Below are 20,771 nucleotides of genomic sequence, written 5' to 3'. Positions count from 1 at the left end.
TTGTAATGCATTACAAATTTGAAAACAAGTGCCCACTCAGACACCTCTAACTAGTACTTCAAGTCATCATTCTTTACTTCTTTCCTATCCTGCCAAAAAATTGAACATTTCCTTCTTGGCATGCTTCACATTTTTCTTCCCAAGTGATTTAAATTTTGTGGCCTCCATTATGGATTTACGTTGGTTCATTTTTTTCCTTTTTTTCATTCAACAACAACAGTGACTAACAAAGCAAAAGTCTAGTACATGACCAACAGTGACACTCCATTATTATATAGCTAAACCTCTACCTAGTTTAATTACTCTAACTTACCTTGCAGTAGAGTATCTTGCCCTACTGCCAAGTAAAGATATTTGTTTAAAATAATTTCTGGAGGAGGGCGAAGTCAGGGTGTAATATCGTACTAGTGCTTGATTTAAACTAGAGTTTAGCAGACAGGATACTTTGTGAAAAACATGGAAAATAAAATGTATCCTGATCCCTTCTTTGTACTAAGGTGCATAGTTTTGTCCCCTGTCTACTTATGGCAGACAGGATATCCATTACACGTGACATGTGTGACACAGTATTCTTCCATTTGTCTCTTTTAAGTTTGGAGTCAGGGTAGAATTGAAAACGCAGTCATAGAAGAGGATGGCCATTGGAATTAAAGTAAGTTTATCAATTATCCACTGCAGCTGCCCCAAAAACATGCTGCAGAGAGTAGCAGACCAAGTGCTATCATGCCTCCATAAATATTGCTCATTAAGAATACTGTTAATTGTGCTGCATGTATGCCTTACTCATTAATATGAGACAATGTTTACATACAAGGTGTCCGTTTATTTTCATTATGAAACCCTTTAATAGAAAAACATCACTTTTATTTTGGCAGTATTCTGACTTAATTCCTTGCTGTTACTGCTATAGGTATGTAATGCATATATGGGGAAACCTTTGCCCTGTGACTAATCACATTAAAACTTCCAAAGGCCCTAGATGATCAACAATGTTCTGCTATTGTGCCACTATAAACAAGTGTTTGCACTGAACATTACAATTTGTGGTTTTCATATTTTTTCTTTCTTGATATAGCTACTCCTGCTTCTGGAGCTCCACTATCCCAGCAGGAAACAGCAGCCTGGCTGCTTTGCCACAGGATGGAGGCCATTGTTACAGAATATTGGTGGTTAGTGGCATTCGAGGAGGAAGAAGAGGAAGAGGCATGTGCCTCCAGTCCCTCTGGCCAGCCTTGCCAATCACCATACCAGCCACACCATCCCCAGCACAGCATTCCTCCTCATTGTTGTCATTATTGATAACAGATTGTCTCCTCTGCCACTCCCTACGTGAGCTTGTGCTGATTCATGTGGGCCTGCAAAACCTAGCTGTAGAGGTGTTATACCTTCACAACCTACTGTATGCCCTCTAAGCAGCCATTTTTAATAGGCTTTTTTGGTGGGAGGTACTGTTTTATTGTGGAAGGAGTGGTTGGAATAGGGTAGGGAAGTAGATGAGGGTTTAGACATTGATCGGACATTGGAACTATTTGTTTGGGGAGAGTGGTGGGCATTTTGTGGAAAAAGAAGGTGGGTTTTCCTGGTTGACAAATAAGTTGGTAGTTTGTTTCTAATATGCACACCATTTGACTTTTGTCTTTGCACTGCTTTCCAGCATAGCTTTGTGTTTTTTTACTGACAAAAAGATGCCATCTGAACTGTTACATGCTGTACATCAATCTTCACCCTAGTCTTTCTCTATCTGATTCTGAAGTCCCTTGAATTTATTTATTTACAAGGTTACTTATTTTACTTATACCCAAACAATTCCCCTCTACCAGAGTGGTAACAACACAGACTAGGTCTGTTGTCTTCATTGTCGAGTTTAACTTTTTTCACTTTTGCAGCACCCAGTCACTCATCCAAGTGTATACCAGTTAGTTATAATATAACACCCCTGTCCTACTAACCTTTGTAACTACATTGACCACTAGGCGGGTGCCTATACCTATTACCTAAAAAATAAACAAAACAATCTGAATCTTACTTATCTCTGCTAGCCAAAAGAACAACTTCAGTAAAAGTTACTACCTAAACTAGTTCATTTTACTTCTTAGGATGTGATTTAGAGTTTGCCAAGCAGGTAGCTTTATCACAAACGTGATGGATATCTCGTCTGTCGTATTACAATTCCCATAGGATATGGTGGGATCATGATATGGCAAACAGGATATCTGTCACATTTGTGATGGAGTAACCCCATCCACCAAATTTTTAATCTGGCCCTTAGTTCTTTCTCCGGGAACAGATGAAGCAATGGCTGCCACCTCTCTCAATCTTCCAAAGCCTTACTGCAGGATTTCCCAAGGGGCCTTCTTAATGGGGGTGGTAGCAGTACCAGGCTAGCACTACAAGAGACCACATCACCAGTGAAGCCCCACACCCCCGAGGTAAACTCCAACAGTAGGATTATTCAGAAGGATTATCTATCACATGCAACTAGACTGAAAGAAAACACAGAGTTGGTGAGTTATTTATTTTCATAACCTTTTACAAAAGCTAGCATAGGTAATGTCTGAGCAATTAGGAGCATCATTTCATTTATTGAAACAATTAAAACTAAACTTATGAAATTTTCAAGTCAGCAGTGAACTCAGGAGAAGGTTAAGCATTTAAGCAACAAAATGTCTAATTCAGAAATATAAGGTATTACACTTTTGATGTTTGTTTACTGACTCTTGCAGTGTAAGTTTACGACTAGTAAATATTTCACCAGTAACTTTATGAGTAGTAACTAATCCCTATCAATTAAATTAAAAAGAGTTAATACTACTGGTTAGTTACTACTCACAAGATTACTACTTGTAATGGAAAACTTTAGATAGTTCAGTTAAACTGCAAAAATGAACTTACGGCAAAAGTGACAATTTACCTTTGCAAATCAGGACAGATAGTTCACACTAATATTACTACCTATCATGGAACACTGGAACTATCATAGTTCTATCTCTGCACTATGATGATGAACTGAATGATGTTATGTCCCTTTCATGCATGGGTGTGTAAGTGGGGCTGGTGTGGGCTAATGCTCATAATAGAAGATCCAACAGTGAGTTGGTGTCACTTTCATCACATCTGCCCCACCAAGTGTTTGATCCATTTATGGTGTAAATTCATAAGTCACACCTCAAAATATCACACATCCTGGAGGAAGAGGGTTATGGGTTTGATGAATGGATAGGAGAGGGTGGTTAGGGAAAGGTGTGGCAAAGACAAACACTGAACAGTAACAATATTCATCAGGTCAATGAGCAGCACATCATCTAATCTGTTGTGGGTGCAAATGAAGGAATGACAGTTCAGTTAATTGCATTGCGAACAGCCTTTCAGCCTCAGAGACCCAAGTTATTATTATGTAAATGTTGTGTCATCTAGGCATGAAAAATACAAACAGTTCTGAAAATTATGATTGCTAAAAGAAAAATGATAGTGGCCAAATTGGGCGGTGCATCTGAATTCCTCTCAGAATGTCCATCTTGGGTACCTGGCTGACACAGTCCGGTAAGGTAAGCAAGAATGTTATGGAGCTTTTTTGCAGAAGAAGACAAGGCCTTTAGATTGCAAAACAGTAAGTGTTGACACTGTAGATTCAAGGAGAAGGCAAGCTCCATGAGGAGTGGACCAAATGGCAAAGCAAAAGCATTGACTGCTACAATCATGATGACTCAGGTGTGATTAACTGAGAAGTGCGAACAATTTCACAGTCAATTCCAGACTGGTAGCTGCTTGTATATGGCTGATCAATCTCACAACTGCAATACTATGGCTGAGTGTCTCCATCATGTAACATCACAGGTCTATCTCTAGTTGCAGACCCCCATATGATTAGAGGAGTTTGACAATTGACGCAGCACACTACTCAGAATTTTCCAAACCAACAGACTTCTCTCTCCAGTCCACAGGGCTGAGTAAGTCTTGGTAGCGCAGGTTTTTTAATAGAAAATATTAATAGGTGTTAATGTATTTGAGTAATGGATTTGTGTAGAAAATATAATATGTAGGAAAATAATGCACACATTTGAAAATGTGTTCACTATGAGTGGCCGCCAATGTTTACAAAATGTACTTACTAATAATTACTAATATGAAATGTTGAGCTTATGTTTGTTAATGTAGTAATATGTCATATTAAGCTTTATTAATTGCAGGCCTTAACTTAGCAGGGTCTTGGTATAGTTGCCCAGCCTTATGTCAAGCTGTGTTTCTAAACGTTTAATAAATGGCTCTCCTAGAGAGTTAAACTGTGTTTTTCCATTGTACTGTGTAAATGTGTTCATAGGGGAGAATCTTTTCTCAGAAAACCGACTGCTAGAAGATGCTCTTCTTGCTAAATTTAACAATATGTGTGTAATGCGTGTAAGACTGACTTTCTCAGGAGAAGAACAAGGGAGATGCTGACTGGAGTAGGAGCTGCTACCAGTCCAAGCCAGTAACATTTTGTTGCAAGATTTGACAGCTCAGCAGTTGACTGAATGGTTAGACAAGCTGAATACCCCACTGAGTGCTCCTAAGGGAAAGGAGTGTTTGAATTATGCTAGGCTGAGCATGGTAGCGGAAGAACTCACTGAGGGAACTATAGGTTAGAGTCCTACACAGAAGGAAAATTGAGATATTTGTGCCCAAAGATTACAAGGGAAGTGAGGGAAGTGAGCAATGTGCATCAGAAACTAGCAGACCTGGCAGAGAAGTACCGGCGTAGAAATAGGGAAAACAAAGCATTTGAAAAGGAGCTGCAGATTAAATTTTGAGACTAAAGATTTTGAACACATGAGATCCGCCGGAATGAAGGCACACCTTAAGGAATTGCTTCAAAGTGCCCACAGTATCACATGCCACAAGATGTTCTTATGAGGCTCATCCAGATAAATGCAGACTTTGCGAAACAAGGGGTTTTGAAGGAAGTATTGAGCAGCCCCTGTAATTTACCGATAATGAATTGGCAAAAGCCCTGTAGGAAAATTCAAATTGTCCAGGATTTGAGAAAAATAAATAAGATTGTGGTCAAATGTTGTCCCGTGGTGCCAAATCCAGCTGTGATAATGTTTCAGATTTCATGTGATGCTGAGTGGTTCACTGTCATTGATTTGTTGCAAGCCTTCTTTTCTATGCTTCTTCATGAGGACAGACAATTTGTCTTTTGTTTCAAGTTTTTGGACCAAGTTTATTAATGGTGTAGAATTCTCAAAGGGTTTTCAGAGTCACCTTCCATCTTCAATCAGACCTTTAAAAAGAAATTGGAGTTGTTGGAATTGCCTTTCCAATCCACCTTGGTACAGTACATTGATGACTTGCTGATTGCGTCCAAGACAAGGGACGAGTGCAAGTATGACACGATTGCTCTGTTAAAACATTTGGGAAAGAATGGTCATAAAGTGTCTCCACTATAATTGCAATACAGTCAAAAGTAGTGAAATACTGGGGTCACCAGATTGAGAAAAGATCACTAAAAATATCAAAAGAAAGGATTACAGCCATATTGCAACTAAATCCCCTGGCCACACAGAGAGATGTCAGAATATTTTCAGAGATGGTAGGCTACTACCACCAATGGATTCCAATTTTTTCAGTCATTTCGAGACCATTGCAGAAGCTGACACATAAGGAAGTCACTGATCCCATAGTGTTAGACCAGGCTGGAATGAAACCATTAACTGAATTGAGAAAGAGTGTGTGCAAGGCTCCAGCTTTGGGTATCCCTGACTGCACAAAACCTTTCAATTGTTTGCGTGTTGCATGTTCTTTGTCTGTCTTAACACAGGTTGATGGAGGTGTAAACCACCCAGTAGCATATTTTTCATTTTTTTGGACCCAGGTGCAGCAGCCTTACCAGGTTGTTTGCGCACAGTTGCACCGGTTGGTCTAAGCTTTACACAGTGTGAGGGCATTGTGATGGGACGTTCCCTGATTATAATGGTCCCTCACTCTATTGAGATTCTACTTACAAGGACGAAAACCCGATATTTGACTGGTGCAAGGTTGACCAGATATGAAACGAGTTTTCTAGGGTAACCAAACGTATCATTGAAAAGATGTACAGTGCTGAACCCAGCAACGTTACTTCCCAATGAAAATGTTGAAATTGAAAAGATGAAAGATGTTAAGCATGATTGTCTTGAAGTAATTGACTTGTGCACAAGACCGAGACCTGGCATTAGAGATACCCGATTGGAATAGTATGACCAAATTATCTTTGTTGATGGCACTTGTCTGAGAGACAATGCAGGGACATTGAGAGCAGGATATGCTGTGTGCACGATTAGTGGTATTTTGGAAGCTTCCTGGCTTCAAGGAGCGTATTCTGCCCAAGTAGCAGAACTGGTAGCCCTTACTAGAGCGTGCCATGTCTCTGCTCATCTGAAAGTTACAATCTATATGGATAGCCAGCATGGATTTGCAATAGTCCATGGTTTTGGCCAGTTGTGGTCACAGAGAGGTTTCATGACCTCTTCTGGTTCACCTGTGAGAAATGGTAAAAGGATTAAAGAACTGTTACATGCTATCCAAATGCCTGAAAAGATCGCCGTGGTGGAATGCAGTACACATCTGAAGTCGCAGGACTTCGTATTATTGGGAAATGGAAATGGGGATCAAGTTGCAAGGTTTTGCGCATTGAACTGTATATCGTTCAAAGATAAGTGGGAAATGTTACCTGAAAAAGATTAAACATGTCCAAGTTTTGTATTGAATGTAATTGTCTCCTTGGAGGAATTGCAAATGTTTCAGAATAATGTTGACAGGGAGGAAAAACGTCCATGGAGTAAAATGAAATGTGTACAAAGACAAGATGAATTGTGGGCTTCAGAAGAGGGTCAATTAGTTTTGCCAAATAATCTGTTGTCTCAAATGGTTAGGTATTATCATGGTCAAGCACATGTTGGGAGGGATGCCATAATACGGTTTTTCAAACATGATTGGTTCAACCCAAGGTTTAGACAGGTTGCTGAAGCAATTTGCCATTGGTGTGCCATTTGCCAACAATTGAACGCGGGGAAAGGGACAGTGGTTAATTTGAGCCACATTAGAAGAGGTCCATTCAGCAGAATGCAGATGGATTTTATTGAGATGCCTGTGGGTGGAGGTTTGAGATATGTGTTTGTGATTGTTTGCATTTTTAATCACTGGATTGAAGCTTACCCTACACGAAGTAATGACAGTCTCACATTAACGAAACTACTGCTTCGGGAACTGATACCCCGCTTCAACAATGAAGTAATTTCATTTCTGTGTGCAGCATTGAAAACTGAGCAGAAGTTGCATTGTAGTTACAGCACTGAAGCATCAGGACTAGTGGAGCAGATGAATGGTACCTTGAAGTCAAGAGTTGCAAATATGTGTGCATCCACGAATTTGAAGTGGCCTGACGCATTGCCTTTAGTTTTGATGAACATGAGAACTATACCTGACAGGAAGATAGGATTGTCGCTGCATGAGATCCTTATGGGCCGAGCCATGAGGTTGCCAGCGGTGCCTGTAAATGCACTTACCAACATTACATATGATATGATGTTGGACTACTGCAAAGCTCTGGCTGATGTGGTTCTCTCTTCCTCTCAGCAGGTGGAGGATACCAGACTACCACCGATCCATGACCCATGACACAACCTGAGAGCCGGAGACTGGGTTGTGGTCTGGAAACACGTGAGGGAAACGTATTTAGAGCCTTGTTGGAAAGGACCATTTCAGGAAGTTCTGACAATTACCACAGCTGTGAAGTGCGCTGGAATTCTGAATTGGATCCATGCCAGTCACACAAAGAAAGTGGAGTGAGAGTACCAACAACAGCAGAAGAAGTCTCAGAGCTGGAAAGTGAACAAAGAGGAACTGAGACCAGATCTGAGCCTGTTGAAGACGAGTCAGTCACTCTTGTGAGAGATGAAGAAGAAGATCTCCAGGAGGGTGATGGAGAGCCTATCTCAATTGAGGCAGCAGGAGAGACTAGTCAGAGGAGGGCTTTTCCAGAAGCAGATGATCTTGAGAGACAAACAGAGCGATTGCTAGATCCAGGGGTGAAAGGAGTTGAGGTAGATCAAAGTCACTGTGATCTCACTCCTCCTGAACATGTTCTAGGTCCATCAAGAGAAAACACTGCAGAAAAAAGGGAAGTTTCAGATTTGACTCTGAAGAGAACACTGACAAAAGGTCCTCTGAAAGGAGATACGTGGCTGGAGTAGCAAGGAAAGGTAAAGGAAATAGTTGTTGAAGCAACAATCAAGGAAGAAGTAAATACAACAAGGAGAGAAGATCTACGTGAAGGAGAATTGGCTGGTGATCGAAAGTTGAAAAGAAAGAGAACAGCAAGTCGAAGATACGCAGGTCCTGAATGGGTGTATGCAACTATAAGTGAATGGCAGCAGGAATTTTTGTCTTTTAGTTTTGATAGAGACATCCTGGGGCAGTATTTTGGCACTTGAAGGAAGCTGATGAGCTGAACTTTTGAAACAATCTGATAGAACATTTTTGAGAAAGAGACTGTTAAAAGCTACCGGAAGAGACATTGATAGCCTGATTTGATTTTTGAAACCTGATTTTGAAAAGCTGCTTACCAATTTTTGACAAGGGATCCTGGAAGAGAGACTGAAAGCTGTAAAGAACTGCTGAAAGAAGATGTGTTTGTTTTTGAGTTTTGCTGCAGTTTTCCTAAATTTTCTTCTGCTTTCTGATTCTTTACAGATCATGAGTAACGTTAGCCAGCAGGGCAGGAATACTGGGTGCTGTAAACATATGAGTATTGGTTTGGTGATTGTGTTTGGGATATTGTTTGTGTTGTTGATTGTGGGTATGTCTGTTCTTGATAAGGGTGAAGCCAACCACACTTCTGCTTTTGAGACAACTACTGCACTAACAGATTAGGTTAGATGAGAAGTATTTGCATGAAGGTACTAATGCTCAAGGAGAACTTTCTTTTAATGTCTTCTATCGCTTGTTGAGTGAATATCTTGAGATGATGGATGCGAGGAATTGTTATGTGCGTACGCAGATTCTTTCATCAGTTGAGGAAGGAGTTACGTATTATAGTCTGCCACTAACATATGGAATAAGGTGCAGTCCGCTACTAAGATGATTTTATAACCAAGAGTAAATCCAGTACTTTTACTGGAATTACGATGTGGTGTTTTCGTTTGTCCCTATAATTAGGTATTGGAGAAGAGTAGCTAAGGATAATGACAAAGTAATAGTTAGAGGTTTCTGTGAGCCTACGTTGACATTTGGCGCAGCTTACGCACACCACAATAATTTAACATGCTTCCTTACACCTTTAGAGAAAAGCTTCTTAGATCACATAGATGACAGGAGAAAGACATTGAAGGAGAAGTTAGAAAAAGGCTTAGAGAAAAGGACTTACAGGAATGAATATGCTTATAGTGCAATTAAAACGCAAGGGAAATTAGATCTAGATGCACAACACATAGGAAAACTTTGTATATATAGGCCTAAATCACACACTGACACTTTGTCTGTGGGAACGAGAGAATGTAAACATGTGTTTTTGTTTCAGAGTAAATGGACGTTTATGTTGAATGAACAGGACCCAGCTCTCCCTGGGATGAATTACATCTGTGGTCTTAATGCTTATTACCGTCTTCCAAGAGGATGCTAGGGGACATGTTACTTGGGGATAATTTTCCCAAACATTTATCAAATGAATGATTTGACGAGGTTTTTGAAAGTGACTGAATTACATCATATGAGACAGAGGAGGGAGTCTCCTTTGGGAGATATATTTGGAGCAATAATTCCTTCACTAGGAGTTGTTCGGAATTCGATAAAGATTCGAAAGTTGTCCACTATTGTGGATAACGTGCTGACAAATTTTTCAGGGGCCATACTTCTGACAGTTACTGAATTAGCTGCTGAAAGAGCATGACTCTTTAGAATCGCCTTGCTTTAGACATTCTCTTAGCAAATGATGTCGGAGTTTGTAGAATGATTCTAGGTAAGTGTGAAAAGGCTAAATAGCTTCAGGCAGACATATCCATCAGCTGCCAAACATTGCAAATCACTGAAATCTCATTTACAAATAGTTGAACAACACTCTCACTGTCTGCCACCACATGAATCACCATCACTCACACTCACTCAATATATAACCCTCATTGGTGCAATAGTTAACTGTTGCAATCCAAGCACAGTGGTACACAATTGTCTATTGCATTTCCTCTTTCCCCATGGAAACAACACAATGGCTATATTATAAAGCAATGATCTTTACTGGGGCAGTCCAGTTAGGAAATGAAAAAAGAAGGCTAGGGATGGAACGGAGGTAGGCATTGTCTTTATGTCACTTAAGCAGAAGGAGAGGCTTCTTGTGTGCACACTGGTCTTACTCCAATCTGCATACATGTGAATAATTGGTGGGAGCTGCATAAGTCAGATACCGAATGTATAAATGTTCCCCTTGCTATAGTCATTTCACTTTACAAACCAGTTTAACAATAAAGTGAAAGTTCTATTTTGGCCTACTGAGTCAGGGAAGTAGAGTTTGTCCTCAAATTTAGGGAGTTTGCCCATAAATTGTTCACCAAACATACTTGAGTCTGATCCATTGCCTTCAGCCCCATTCTGTGCTGTTTTGGAACAGTGTAACCTTGTGATATGAAGTGTTGGCTCATTTTAATATGGTCAATCCCTCCACGTTAAGAGGCAAGAGATTCATACTTTGACTGTGACAACTGTGCCAGCTGCACTGAACACACGTTCAGCAGATACATTGATTGCCAGACAGGCCAGATACTTTATTGCCAGACAGCTGAGCTCTGGCCATTGGCACATCTTCCCATACCACTATATCAATGGGTTTTGATACAGATAGACCTCAGTTGGGTCATCCAGAATGATCATTGGTGCTGACACTTGCTCAACCTCTGTTGCCTTCGTTCTGCACTTAGGCCCATTTTACTCAAAACCAAGCCATGCAGAGTTTGGGTAAGAGTCTTCTGTTGTTGTTGTTGTTTCTGGTGTTGCTGTGTGCAACAGCACTGCCCTCTCTGGAGGTTGAAGGCTATGTAACAGCACTTCTGCTCTAGCCTCTAACTTCCAGCAGTTCTTCCTCCAGGTCTCTCACTTGCTCAGCTATACACATCTTGTATAGTGAAACACCCCTTTCTGAAAAAGGAATGAAAATGTCAAGTATTTTTTGTACTTTGGATCAAGTATTGTGGCACAGATGTGAACTTTGGAGGACACAATCTATTGTTGCAGCCTTTGATAACAACTAAGTGAAGGATTAAGCTCTCAAACAACTCATGTGCTTTTTCATTCACACCGGCAAACCTTTGCAGCACCTTTTTAAATTAGTCCTATAACAGATACAACAACAGCTTAGCTTGGCTCATCATACTACCCTCCTTGCTGACTTCCTATGTGAAAACATCAGGGGGACATACTCAATGATCGGTCTGTACAGCTCAAAAAAACATTGCAACATGTAGTAGGTTGAGTTCCAGCATGTTGGCATCAATAGTATCAGAGCTTTAACCAGTACTCTATTAGCATGCTGAATTATCCTCAACTGACTCCAGGATGAAAAGAATATCTGAAATGAGTGCAGATTGTTCTGCAGGGCATCAGTATGTTGATCACAATGTCTTCTTTTTTTGAGAAAATCGTGCACAATCAGGTTGATGCAATGCACCAAACACAGGACCCTGAAATAGCCACCATCTCTAATGGTCTTTGCTATATTACTGCCATTATCTGTGGCAACACATCCAATTCTGAGACCTCTGAGTCATAGTCATTCAGACATCTTGCTCTTAAAGCCTTCCAAGATCTTTGCAGCTACTGTGTCCCTGCCGCCAAGGACCCTTGAAAGTTTATTCAGTGCTGAGACCTACAGATAGCTGTAGACTAACCACCACAAAAGAGATCCAGTGTGGAGTGACACACGTAATCATTTGCTTGACAACTGGTCCACATATCTGTCATCAGGTGGATAGTGTGAATAGCACTCTGCTACAAGGCTTGTCCAACCAATTGCAGCACATCATGATGGAACACTAGAATAGCAACTCAGGCAAAAAATGTCTTCGAGCAGACGGAACCACAAATTCTTAAAATCCCACTCCATCCACAAAGGAAAAAGTGAGGAGGTCCACTGTTAAAGTTGTAGGCACCTTCCCATTGTACAAACATGCTATTGGGTGGTTGCATTTGTAGGTCCCCTCCTGTCTAAACATGCGTAATAGTAGCTTTGATAGTTGTCTTTTGTGGTGGTGCAGGCAACTTCCAGAGAGAACTAGGAAAGTGGTAACATCAATGTGCCACTTGTAGTAATAACCACTGTATGTGGGGTTTTCTGCATCTGGATCTGAGGAACATATTTACAATACTTTGGTGCAGGGCAGTGCAGCAAGGCGTCTTGCAGTGCTGCCCTGCACCAAAGAAAAAAGGGCAGGAATGTGCTGTATCTATAAGATATGGTGCATTCCTGTCCTCTTCCACTGCAATGACACACAATTGGCTGCCATGCGTCAACGCAGGCACCCTTGCACCATGGGCCAAAGAGTAGGAATAATTGTTTTTGTGCAGAAAGGAACACCTTCCTGCACAAAACTATCTGTTGAGATGATTTCCTCCTTCAATGTGTGCTGCAGAATGCAGCACACATAGAAAAACGAAAAACAAGGAGAAATAAATTTATTTCTCCTCTTTATTCCTCCCATTGGGAGGCATAGGCTTTTGACACATTCTCAGGTTTAAAATCCTTGTAAATCTGTGAATGCATCAAAATGTATTGGTGTTACGTGGAAACACCCACTGCAACACCCACAGAAACTGTCTTTGATGCAGAGATAGGCAGCGCAGGGACTTGCACTGTGTTGCCGTACTCCATATCTACAAGACCATGAAAAGCCATGCAAAGTGGCTATGTGAAGACTTGTAGATATGGGCCTGCACCACTTGTGGTGAACTAGTGACACAAGCCACTATTAAGTATGAGTCTTGTGACATTTGAAGGTTGTCTATGAGAGCAATGCAGGCACACTGGAGGGGACAGGGCTGCTAGGTTTGATCAAGCTGTCATCCTCTTCTTCCTCATCACCTCCTAGCAGAGTGATCAGAGCTTCTACCCCTCTCTTATCACCACCACCACAGTCATCAAGATTTTTTAAGGTGCTTCTCCCATTTGATAGCATGTTATTTTTTCTTATAGGTTGTATGGCCTCTAGTACCATAGTCTGAATCAGGCTTACTGCAACAAACACTTGCATGACAAATTGAGCATATTTTAATGATATCCTCCTGCTTTCTAATTGTATAGAAATCCCAAACTGTGGAGAAGAAATGTTTTAGTGAGCCACTGCCAATACCTGAAGAACCAGGGGTAGGTGGGTACAATGATTGCCTATGTGCGGTGCGTACTTCGCCTAAGGTAGAGGTCTCCAGACTTGCTGCTCATCACCATGATTGGAGTGGCTTTCTCACTGAGAGACATGGGCTTGGATTTAGGTTGGGGTGGCTTGCTCATCGATGCAGGAGTACTGCTCATAGCTCACTGCCTGGAGGCCAAAAATTTGCCTGAAAAAAGGGGAGGGTAGCAAGTCGAGTGACAATCCGTTTCTTCTCATCCTCCTCACTGTCCACTTTCTTGGCAGCCCCTTTCGTTGAGGCCATCTCCAAACTTTGTCAACTGGCAATTAGCTGCACAAGCAGAAGCAGAGACGGACTCACTTGGTGTGGTCATGTCACTTTGTGCCGGCCTTCTGTCTGGCAGTACTGTGGGTGATGTCTCTTGTCCACCTAAAAGCAAACAAACAAGAAAAACCTTTAGTGAAAGGTGGCATTTTTGCAGGTTGAATATTACGTATAGTACAGACTATATAATTTAGTGAGGTTATCCCAAATAATTAGCAACAGTAGTGTATCCATTCCAATCCTCAGCATAACGTAATATTTGAGTCAGGATAACAACCTACGATATTTGCTTTATGTACAATATGGGGAGACACCTGTGCCAGGCAGGGGGTGTGGGGAAAAAATGTAATAATCTTTAAAAATGACTGCTGATGTGTGCCTATGGCAGGCAGGGGAAAATTGAATAATCCTTAAAAAATGTATGCTGGTATGCACCTAAGGCAGGCAGGGGTGCAGGAGAAAATGGCAATCATTACAAAATGAATGCTGGTGTGCGTCTGTGGCAGGCATGGGGTACAGGAGAAAATGGCACAATCCATAAAAAATTAATCCAGGTGTGCATCTACAGCAGGCAGAGGGTGCAGGGGAAAATTATGTAATCCTTAAAATATGAATGTTGGTGTTTACCAGATGCCCAGGCAGGCAAGGGGTGCAGGGGAAAATCACGCAATCCTTACAAAATTAATGCTGGTGTGCACCCATGGCAGGTAAGGGATGCAGGGTAAATGCCATAATCCTTACAAAATGAATGCTGATGTGCACCTATGGCCTAAATGACCAATGGCAGGCAGGGAGTGGAGAGAAAATGTAAAAAAGTAATTGAAGGTGTATCACTACCCACTCTGAGAAGTGCACTGAGAGGCAAGGAGATGCAGTGGAAAATAGAAAAAATGTATATATAACATAAACCTTGTTCATACATATACTACAATGATCCTCAAGCGCATTAAACTGATATCAGGGAATAAACAACAAGCAAGGAGGCATGGACAAGAAAGAACATATCAATCAATCAATCAACAATTTGTATAACCCTGCTTTTCACCCATGCGGTCACAAGGCACTGTTGAAGGGGAGCTGATCAGTCAAAGAGCTGGGTCTTAAGGTCCTTTGTGAACTGATTCAGTGAGGGGGGCCTGACTGAGATGGGTAGGTAGTGTGTTCCAAGTCTGTGCTGTGAGGTAAGAGAAGGATCTGCCTCCCACTGTGCTCTTCCTGATTCTAGAGGTGGCGGCGAGTGCGAGTTGAGTAGATCGGAGTTGTCTGGCGGGGTGTAGAATGATAGGTGGTGGTTGAGGAAGGCTGTCCAATGTTGTGCAGAGCCTTGTAGGTGTGAGTCAGGAGCTTGAAGGTTATGTGTTTGTTAATGGGAAACCAGTGCAGGTCACTAAGGTGGGCAGAGATGTGGCTGTGGCGAGGGATGTCTAGGATGAGTCTGGCTGTTGCGTTCTGAATTATTGGGCTTATTGTTTGGAGCTTTTTCATGATTTGGGCATAGAGAGCATTGCCATAGTCAAGTTTGCTGCTGACGAGTGTGTGGGTGACTGTCCTTCCTTTCCATGTAGGTCTATGCCAAAAACACACTGACTAGCTGTACAAAACAGTCACCGGCCACAAACAACAACAAGCTGTCACGGAGTCCTCTCCTCGGGATCCGCACGTTGCTGAACAAAAGGTCCACCTCCAGGTGTCACCAACTCAGAAAGCTATTATAGCACTGAGTTATGGTGGAGCCAGTCGGGGGAAGGGAATTTAGGGAAGGGAATAGCAGGGAGAGAGATCTGAAAAGGAAAGGTTAGAACAATATGCATTTACTCATTCATTGAAAACGAAAATCATTTATAGACTCTTGACTAAATGTATTTCCAAGATGTCAGGTAGATGTCTCTTCTGAAAATGCAGGCGAAGTCCCTTGTGAAAACACGACCTCAGATTCAAGAGATGGCAAGAACGTTGAACTATGATTTTTCACAGAATATCAATCCTGTAACATTTATGTATTCACATCATAAACCTTTGATCATGACTTAGAAAATCTCAAAGACTTAAATGTTTTTTCATATCTTAAGGTATACAAGGAACTGTCGCGTGGGCTCTCATTTTCCTAAATGAGACTACTGGATTTCTAGGCAGCAGGATCTATAACGGTGTGGGGGACTGAGTCTGACCCACGTGTAAGGAACTCTGTCACCCTAAATCCGGGTTTTGCTCCGGCTAACTAGCAGTGCCTCATTTCTCCCACGGGGAAGAGATGATTGGGCAGCCGAGCGCATGACATCTTTGGAACTTCTCAGGGAAGTCGTGGTCACTCAGATCCAAACCAACTCTCTCATTTACAGTATGATCTCATATATAAATGACAAAGACAGTATAAGTTTTATAAAATGTTTTAATAAATGACTGTATCTTAGATAATAAGGCGTGAGCCGCAATAACCAGAACCATACAACACAGTAGGATTGAAATAGTCACCAGGAGAGTAAAACATAAAAACAAAGCTATCATTGTGTCTAATAGTTTCTACTCTCCCTCTGCTTGTTCTATTTAGAGCACAGCATGTTAAGCTTCTAGTTTGCCTTACTGAATCACTGGGGAGACATCAGCCCTCAAAGACCTGTGATCTCGATTCAGCATCTGCAACGAGGCAGTCAGCGTCTAGTTGTGGTTCCCTGGTCGGAATCTCCCTCTCCCGTGTATTGGGACAAGGAAGTGATTTTATAACTAACATGTCAGCGTGATCACAAAATGTCCCTAAGCAGAAATGCCAAAGACTAATCTCATACCACGTCTATCGGCAATGTACCAGACTGTATCCTTGACTGGAGCACAGAGTGAACAGGAATGTGTTATGGAGAACTCTAGTGCTGAAGTACGGTAAACAGCGTGATATGAATAAAAAACAAGACCGTAGAACTGGCTATTTGAAAAATAACAGTACGAAGCCTAATAAAAAGCATTTAGAGCAAAGTGCACAAAGGCTCTAAGCTGCAAGCAAATGAATAAAATACATCCAGGGCAAAGTGCACAAAGGCCTAAAGCCTGAAGCTAATGCGCAAAGAATACGTAAAACTAACCACACTACAGAACAATGATAACTTTGATTAGTTTTATCTCCAAAATACTTTCACATTCATAATTACTGACAAAAAGATTTTACTAACCAAAGCCTAAAGGGCCTTACTGAATAACACCAGGAAGTGCTTTATATCTGGGAACTGAAACACCTTGAATTACTTGTGCACATAACGTGTTTTCTCTGTGAACTGAAACGCTTTTAATTACTAAGCCAAAAGAGCGTTTTACATCTGTGGACGGAAAGCATCATGAATTACATGTGCACTAAGCGCGTTATCTCTGTGAACTGAATCACTTTGAATCACTGAGCCAAAAGAGTGCTTTACATCTGTGAACGGAAACACCATAAATTACATGTGCACTAAGCGTGTTATCTCTGTGAACTGAAACGCTTTGAGTTCACTGAGCCAAAAGAGCGCTTTACATCTGTGAACAGAAACACCATGAATTACATGTGCACTAAGCGCGTTATCTCTGTGAACTGAAACACTTTTAATTCACTGAGCCAAAAGAGCGCTTTACATCTATGAACAGAAAAACCATGAATCACGTGCGCACAAAGCACATTACCTCTTGGAAGTATTAACTTCCTCCAAACTTGGATTCAGCAAGGCCTTACTGCTACGAGTACGACCTACTTGTTTTTGGATGCACCACGGACTCTGCTTGTACGATACTCTGCTATTCAGAATCTCTGGACTATTCCAGAGAAACCTCCACAAGGTCTGGCTGCATCGAAGTCTTGAAAATAGTGAGCAAAGTGCTTGGGTGTGCCTGGGTTTTATAGTCCTGCCACACCCCAAGATGGCCACTGCCTCTAAAAACATGGGAAATGTAGTCCTTTCGTAGGATAACACTGATAAGTGCATCTTGACCACCAATGTCCTGAACCTGCAGCTACGTGAGCTTTACCACAGGGCAGGCGACGCTGATGGCCATTCTTGGAAAAAGCAGGGATGACCAGTGGTGAGCATAAAGCGCAGCAGAGTTGCGCAGCAGAATTTTGGGCAAGACCTGGACCGCACCTGGCCTTATTCCTGACATTACATCTCTCTCCCAAGCACGGTCCAGGGCTTGGTTTAGTAGGATGGAGGAGGTGAAATCGTCGCACCAAACGTGGTGCATGGACATGTCTTGCAGGTTCTCAAGAGTAATTTTCCGGTCCGTATCCTTTCAAGGACACCAAGTACCAAAGGGAAAAAAGACTACATTTAGAGTCTAGAATAGCTCACACCTCATACTCCCAATGACCCTGAACTAATAGAGGAGCAGGTTGTGTGATGCTTGAGGGCAAAGCTGGTTTAAGAAGCGATGTGTGAAACACTGGATGAACTTTCAAAGACAATGGTAATTTTAGCTTAAATATTACTGGGTTCACTTGTTGTATTACTTCATAGGGCCCTATGAATTTTGGATGAAACATATATTTGTTTTTGAATACAAAGTTTTTTGTGGACAACCAAACTCTATCTTTGGTTATATACTGATGACCAGGCTGGTGTTTTTTGTCATATTGCATTTTATATTTTTTCTTTGCTTGACAAAGATTTTTTTGTAGTTGCGCATGTATCTTTTGCATGTGTGTTAGCATGCCCTTGATTGCTGGAGTGGTTTGAGTAGATGTAGGTAACGTAACTGGCAAAATATGTGGATGGTGTCCATACAAACCATAGAAGGGAGGTGAATTTACTGACAAGTGGTGAGAGTTATTGTAAGCCAGTTCTGCAAGCCATAAAAGATCCAGCCAGGTTGTCAGAGGCTTTGCTGCATAACATCGTAAATATTGTTTCAGCGTTTGGTTTAGTCTCTCTGTTTGACCATCCTTTTGTGGATGATAACAAGTAGACAAAGTTGAATCAATTTCTAGAGCCTTGCACCATTGTTGCCAAAAAAGCAGAAAATTGTGGAAGTCCGTGAAGCCGAACTATATCGCTAAGGCATTGGAAGTTGGGAGTCCTTTACAAGCAATGAAATGTGCATATTTGGTAAGACTGTCTATTTCCACTAGAATAGTTGTAAATTGTTTTATCTGCAGAAGTTCAGTGATAAAATCCATAGAGATATGTTCCCATGGATGATTGGGAACAGGTAGAGGTGTCAATAGACCCTTGGGCTTACTATGTTTGCTTTTGCATCTTACACATACTTCACATTATTGTAGCATTTGCTTAAGGTCATGAACAAATGTAGACCACCAAAAGTATCTTTTCATGAGTTCTATTGTTTTTTTTGAGGACCTGGGTGACCTGCCAGAGGATGCTTGTGTAACCAATGAAAAGCTGTCTCTCTTAATTCTTTAGTAGGCAAAAATACTCGAGAATCATGGAGAGGTAAGCCTTGTTGAATAGATGTCTTGTTTTAACCACTCTTGCCACTTAGTGATGTGAAAATGATTATGAATGAGATCGAAAAATCTCTCGGCAGCTATCAGACACAACATGTTTGAGGGTGTTATAATAGGCATGGGTTTTTGTTCAGAAGGTGTGATTGAAGAATCTTGTCTAGATAATGCATCAGCCTTACGATTATCTATTCCTGGTCTGAAAGTCACTATGAAATCAAATTCTGCGAAAAAGAGCATCCATCTTAGTTGTCTTGGAGTTAGTAGCCTGGCAGAACTCATAAATTGTAAATTTCTATGATCAGAATATACAGTTATGGTGTGTTTTGCTCCCAACAGATAATGTCTCCATTCTTTAAAAGCATTACGAATTGCTAGTAATTCTTTTTCTGCTACGGTGTAATTTTGTTCAGCTTCATTCAATTTTCTAGATGCATATGCTACGGGGTGCAATTTTCAGTTTCTGGATGAAGTTGAGAGAGGATGGCCCCAACGGCAACATCAGATGCATCAGCTTCCACGATGAATGGTTCTTCCACATTAGGGTGGGCAAAAATGGGAGCGGTAGTAAAGGCCTTTTTAAAATCTTGAAATGTTTTTTCTGTATCTTGGGACCAGTTAAAGACGGCCTTTTTTCTTAACAAATTGGTGATTGGGGCCACCATTTTGAGAGAAGTGATGAATGAAACGTCGATAAAAATTTGCAAAACCCCAAAAATATTGAATATCACGTACTGATTTTGGTGCGGGCAATTCGGATACAGCTTGAATTTTTCTTTCAGTCATTTGCATGCCGTCAGGTGTTAGAATGACTCCTAGAAATTCAACTTCTTTGGTGTGGAATTCACATTTACTTAGTTTACAAAACAAATTATATTTTTGTAGAGTTTTTAACACTTTTTTAACATGTTCTTCATGTATATCTTCAGAGTTTGAATAAATCAGAATATCATCAATGTAAACGATGACAAAGATGTCTAGATATTCTCTTAGAACATCATTTAAGAAATATTGAAAGGTTGCTGGGGCATTGCACAGTCCAAACGTCAACACTAAATACTCAAAAAGGCCATACCGACTCTTAAAAGCCGTTTTCCACTCATCTCCCTCTCGAATTTGAACTAGGTGATAAGCACCTTGTAAGTCATGTTTAGTATAGATGACGCGGATTTTACCTGGTCTAACAAGACCGGTATGAGAGGTAGTGGATATTTATTCTTAACTGTGATCTTATTAATTGCTCTAAAGTCAATACAAGGTCTCAAAATGCCATTTGCTTTTGATACGAAAAATAGTGGAGAAGCCGCTGGGGATCGTGATGGCCGGATTAGCTTGTTGGCTAAACATTGATCAAGTTATTCTCGTAGGACTTGATTTTCTTTCTCTGATAGATCATAGATCCTACAATATGGTATATTGGCACCAGGTACAAGATCGATCTGACAATCGTACGGTCTGTGAGGTGGTAAACATCTTGCTTTCTTTTCACTGAAAACATTGGTGTATTCAGCATACTGTGATGGTAACTTGATTTACTTCTCAACTGCAGTAGCTATGGAGTGTTGAAGATTTCCTTCTTAGTTTCATTTTGATTGAAAACATTTCTTTGCATGTAACATTAACCACGACATTCCTAGGATGAAACCATATTGAGGTGCTTGGATTATATCAAATTGAATTA

This window comes from Pleurodeles waltl, chromosome 3_1 (assembly GCF_031143425.1).
Source record: "Pleurodeles waltl isolate 20211129_DDA chromosome 3_1, aPleWal1.hap1.20221129, whole genome shotgun sequence".
In the NCBI taxonomy this organism is placed as follows: Eukaryota; Metazoa; Chordata; class Amphibia; order Caudata; family Salamandridae; genus Pleurodeles; species Pleurodeles waltl.
The sequence above is the reverse complement of the archived record's forward strand: the minus strand, read 5'-3'. Positions refer to the sequence as shown.